This window comes from Gobio gobio (genome assembly GCF_949357685.1).
Source record: "Gobio gobio genome assembly, chromosome: 22".
NCBI classification, from domain to species: Eukaryota; Metazoa; Chordata; class Actinopteri; order Cypriniformes; family Gobionidae; genus Gobio; species Gobio gobio.
This window is the reverse complement of record NC_137118.1, coordinates 17,581,958-17,587,957: the sequence shown is the minus strand read 5'-3', so window position 1 is coordinate 17,587,957 and position 6,000 is coordinate 17,581,958.

The window sequence follows — 6,000 nt, the reverse complement described above, 5'->3', positions numbered from 1 at the left end:
ATACACATGCAGACATCAAGAATCAACGTATTAATCTCAACAATGGTGACAATGAAAAGCTTCATGCTGCAGTGCATGCTGGGTACCACCAATCAAAACTCCCCCATGGGTCCCAGCATGCATTGCGGCATGAATAAATTATGCATCTGAACTGTGACTAATTCTCTTTTATTCTTACAATTTGCTTTTCCTTGCCATAACAAATGTGCTTTATAAACACAAAGTTTAAAAGGTTAGTTCACCCAAAAATGTAAATTCTGTCATTAATTACTCACCCTCATGTCATTCGACACCCGTAAGACCTCCGTTCATATTCGAAACACAAATGAAGATATTTTTGTTGAAAGCTGATGGTTGAGAAAGGCTTCAGATAGGCCTCCATTGGCATTCAGTACATTTACACTCCCAAGACGCATAAAAGGCACTTAAAACGTCGTTACAAAGTCCATCTCACCACTGTGACTCTACAAGAATTTTACGATGCGACGACAATAGTTTTTGTGCGCAAAAAAAAATCAAAATAACAACTTTATCCAACTTGTTATTGTCTTCCGTGTGTGCCTCCACGACGCATGCGTCATATTCTCGCGCATGCGTCGTGGAGGCATACTCGCCACTGTGGTGAGATGGACTTTGTAACGACGTTTTAAGTGCCTTTTATGCGTCTTGGGAGTGTAAATGTACTGAATGCCAATGGAGGCCTATCTGAAGCCTTTCTCAGCCATCAGCTTTCAACTAAAATATCTTCATCTGTGTTCCGAATATGAACGGAGGTCTTACGGGTGTCGAACGACATGAGGGTGAGTAATTAATGACAGAATTTTCATTTTTGGGTGAACTAACCCTTTAAGAGGTCAGCGAAAAACTAAACTTAAAGGGATAGTTCACCCAAAAATGAAAATTTGATGTTTTTCTGCTTACCCCCAAGGCATCCAAGATGTAGGTGTCTTCGTTTCTTCAGTATAACACAAATTAAGATTTTTAATCCAACCGTTGCTGTGTGTCACTCATATAATGCTTGTCAATGGGGTCGAATTCTATTAGAGTAAAAAAAAACATGGACAGACAACTTCAAATTAAACCCCGCGGCTCGTGATGACACATTGATGTCTCAAGACATGAAATGATTGGAGGGCCAAGAGCCCAACTAAAACGAACACTTATCTCCATCATGGTGACCTAAAAAACTGTTAGTTCAATTAACTAAAAGTTTTTAATTAAATGCTGTAGAAATCTTAATTACATTAAACTGAAAATGTTTTGTTTTTTCAACAAGACAAAATTAACTTTTTTAGGGCAACGAGTTTCCATAATTTTTTTCAGTTCAATCAACCTGTATAGGCTTACAGTGTGTACAAGTGAACTTATAAGTATACTAGTAGTTTACTATTTTAATACTTGTAGTAAATGTATTTGTTTATGATAGTACACTTTGAAAGTATACGACTCGGCTGAGAGAACGAGTCAATAAGGGTCGCCAGAAAAACCAGCCGAAAAGGGTCTCTTGAATTAGCATACTGAGGCTATAAAAGACTGTGCTTCGCCGTAGGATTCAGATTTTATCTCCTTCAGCGATACCTTCGCTGACCTCCGGAATTGGCAACCGCCGTCAAAACAAAACCAGCGGAACTTCCCTGCAGCCATGAGGACGCCGGATTCCCGCCTGGTCTCCGCCTTCAGCCGCCTCACTCTGCCTCTTCTCTCGCTCCTGCTGCGCTGAAGAAGCGCTGCGGACAGAGAATGCTAGAGTAAGTTAGACGAGCGAACATATGTCGAGAATGTGGCTTACGTCACAGCCATTTTCACTACAGCGCACGCTTACTGCCCAGGCAGTTGTAAAATGGCTTGTTATGACAGCGCGTGTGCGTTCGCTGACTAGAGCGTGACTTACGTCATAAAACGCTCTCACTGTCTAGAGCATAACGCCGTCGTAATATGGCTGCCAAGCCCTGCGCCTTTTTCACTCTATCCATTCTCCCAGTCCCCTCTATTCAGGCGGCTGGAGAGGTTCAACACTGTAGGCAATGTGTCCACTACACAGTGTGCACCCCTGCATAAGCACTGTTAATTCAGTGCCACAAAATCACTCAAAAATCCCGTCGAGCCCGGATTACTACCATGGACTTCCTTATATTCTCCCAGTTCCCTTGGTTCAGGTGACCGTAGATGTAAATATTGTAGTCAACTAGCCTGTGGTCAATCACGCTTGTCTGAACACGCGTTCTTGGTCTACACTAGAGCATAACGGCACTGTAAAATGGCTTCCATACAACCCGGACTTCCTTACATTCTCCCAGTTCCCTAGGTTCAGGTGGCTGGAGATGTAAATATTGCAGTCAACTAGCCTGTGGTCAAACACGCTCGTCTGCACACTAACGCTGTTGCGCATTTACCCCTGTGGACTCGCTCACCGGCTTGCGCCGTGAGTACTCCAAATGTAAGTTTGCGCCCACTACACAGTGCACGCCACTGCACATTATTTACAATGAATCACAAAAAGAGCTTTTTCTATGTAGGAAATGTGCCCACTTTACAGTCTGCACCCCTGCACCCAAGCACTTTTCACATAGCGCACTTACGCCACGAGTGCTATGAATGTGAGGCGCGCGCCCACTGCAAAGTCTGTGCCGCCAAACATAAACACTATCCCCAGTGTTACAAGCTCACAGTGTTACAGCACAAGGCAACCGGGTTACCGGGTCCCTATTACTAAGCGGCCCGCCCCCGAATCTAATTCAACCCCTGGCTTCACAAGCCCAGGCTTGGCAGGCCATTCCTGGTATATCAAATTGGGTGTTGAACATAATAAAACAAGGTTACTTGCTAAAGTTCGCTTGCAGACCCGCCGCGCTTTCGCGCCGTGGTCGAGACCTCAGTGAGAAGCAGCATGAGTCACATGCTTTGCGCCGAGGTGTCGAAACTGTTAGAGAAGGGAGCGATGGAAACCGTGCACCCGACGCTAAGCGAGTCAGGCTTTTACAGGCGCTACTTCCTTGTCCCGAAAAAGGATGGTGGCCTCAGGCCCATACCTCAGACATCTGAACAAAGCGCTTATGACGCGCTCGTTCAAGATGCTGATGGTGAAATAAATCCTTGCCCACATTTGCCCGGTGGATTGGTTTTTCACAGTCGACCTGAAAGATGCTTACTTTCACATTCAGATAGCACCCTGTAACAGGCCATTCTTGAGATTCGCCTTCGAGGGTCAGGCTTATCATTACACAGTCCTACTATTCGGGTTATCCCTGGCACCTTGCACGAAGTGCATGGATGCAGCTCTAGCCCCACGGAGCTGCTGATACAGTGGTATGAGACAGTGCACTTTCGTACACAGGGTTGCCAGTTCGAGCCCCGCTCTTACAGGCTTCTCAGTGAAATCTCAATTTAGAGTTTTTTCCTATGTTATACTGTAGGCAGTGTGTCCATGATACAGTGTGCACCCCTGCATATAGCACTGTTAACTCAGTGCCACAAAATCACCCTAAAGTCCCGCCAAGGCCGGATTACCCCTATACTCAACTACCGCGACGATTGACTTGTCACAGCCCAATCAGAGACACAGTTTATAACCCACAAGTCCTGGCTTCTCAACCATCTAGAATGTTTGGGTCTCCGGATCAATACTGCCAAGAGCTCAATGTCTCCCGACCAGAATATTTCTTTCCTGGGGACAGTCATAGACTCAATACACATGAGAGTGCGGCTTGCGTCACAGCGCGCCCTCTCCATCCAGAGCATTGTGACGGCATTCAAAGCTGGTGCTTGCATTCCTCTCAAGTGTTTTCAGAGGATGCTCGGCCTTATGGCCTCGGCATCAGCAGTACTCAAACTGGGTCTATTGCACATGTGCCCCCTTCAACGCCGTTGAATTGAATTCCCGCGTTCTGGCTCACGCATGGCGATCAGGCCAGTTTTGCATCAAAGTGAACCACAGATGTGTCAAAGCTCTGGCTCCTTGGAAGGCGACTACCTGGTACCAGACAGGTGTGATTATGGGTACGATTACGAAACGGAAAGTGGCCTCGACAGATGCGTCCAACCTAGGTTGGGGGGCCCTACACGAATGCAAGCCAGTCTTTGGCCAATGGCCAGAATCAGTGAAAAGGCTGCACATAAACTGTCTAGAGATGAGAGCGGTTATTCTATCGCTTAGAGCTTTACTTCCGTACATAAGGGGTCACCACGTCTTTGTCCGAACGGACAACATGTCAGTGGTATCCTATACAAATCGCCAGGGCTGTCTGAAATCAGAAACTCTACACTCCGTGGTGAAACATCTCCTTTTATGGGCAGAACGCAACCTGAGCTCTCTGAGAGCGGCTTACGTGCCAGGTATCCTGAATCAGGGTCCAGATATGTTATCCAGAGGCGACATTCCCCCAGGGGAATGGTCCCTTCACCAGCAAACAATTCAGTTGATTTGGAGAACCTTTGGCAAAGTGAAAGTTTTTTGCCTCAGAAGACAATGCTCACTGCCCAATATTTTGTCTCATGTCTGGCCCAGACACCCTCTGTATGTTTTTCCACTGATCGTGATGTTGCCACAGGCCATCAGAAAGATTAATATATTAATATTAATAGCTCCGCTGTGGAAAAACCGAATATGGGTCTCCGAACTGACTCAGATGTCAGACACAGCCCCATGGCCAATTACGCGGAGGAGAGAACTCCTCACGCGGGCGTTTTTTTGGCTATCACCAGACCAAGCTCAATTTAAGATTAAACATTGGTCTGGGGAGTCTGCTATGTATTTTCTACTGCACAAGAGGCGTGATAAACGAGCATAATTCAAATGACTCTGTACGCAATTGGATAGTCCTTCAACCAATCAGACCACAAGAGGCGTGATAAACGAGCAACGACCCATCGCTTCTCTATCCGTCATCGTGTTAAACCCACCAATAGTGCGTCAGGTGGATAAGCCAGTCTGTCATTGCTTCCCGCAAAAGTGTAACAGAAGCAGTAGAAATGAATGTACAGGTTTCCAGACTGAGCTGCAGGGCAAAATCAAATCGCCGGCAGATCAGGCTGGGTTTACCCAGTCTACTTTTAAATTATTACATTTGTTAAATTATTAAAAATACTAAGAGTAAAATGGGTAAAAATGCCCACTTAACATTATTTTTGAAAGGCATTTTAATATTCAAATGCCTTAATTGCAACTTATTAGATCATATTTTTGTTTACACATGGTTAAAATATGTTTACTTGTAGTGTTAACCATGGAAATCTACAAATACAATAGTTGAACTATGGTCACTGTAGAACTATGGCCATTTTCACAAGGGACTGCCAGTGACAGGATGTTGCACTCATACAATGCAACCTTTTTATTCAGATAGTGTATGATTTATATTAACATTAGTTACAGAATAGAACATGATCAATATAAACTTTTAACATTAAATTTAAAGAGTGTAATTGCTCTATGTAGGCTAATTTCTATTTGTTTATTGTAAAATAACTCAACATATTATGTTTTTCTGTCTTCTGATGAGCATTGTTCTGGGCTGTGTTTCCAAAAGCATCAATGGTTTCTTATGATCCTTTTGGGAAACTCAGCCCTGTTTGAATACAGTGTCAGCAGTGAGCGAACTCTCTCTCTGTGATTGATTGGTTCTGTCTAGCAGCGTTTGTGTGTGTTCAGATCATGATTCAGATGAGCAGGAAAATAGTTATATACTATACACAACTATTCGGTAACATATGTTATTCTGTATAGTACGCATTAAATAATCTTTTTAAATAAACAAAATTACTGGTAAAAAAAAAAACACCTTAGTATCGATATTTATATTTAAGTATCGATACTTTTCGATGCTCACATCAGTATCGATACTTTATATCGATACGCCCATCCCAACTGTGTTGCTGTTGGACACGGGCCGGGCTAGGGCCTCAGCGTCTCGGGCCAGGGCCAGGCTAGGGCCTAGATTTGAGGCCCGTGCAAGGCTCTAATGCAAAATACTCAAAATACTCAATCAGCACAGATGACCCACA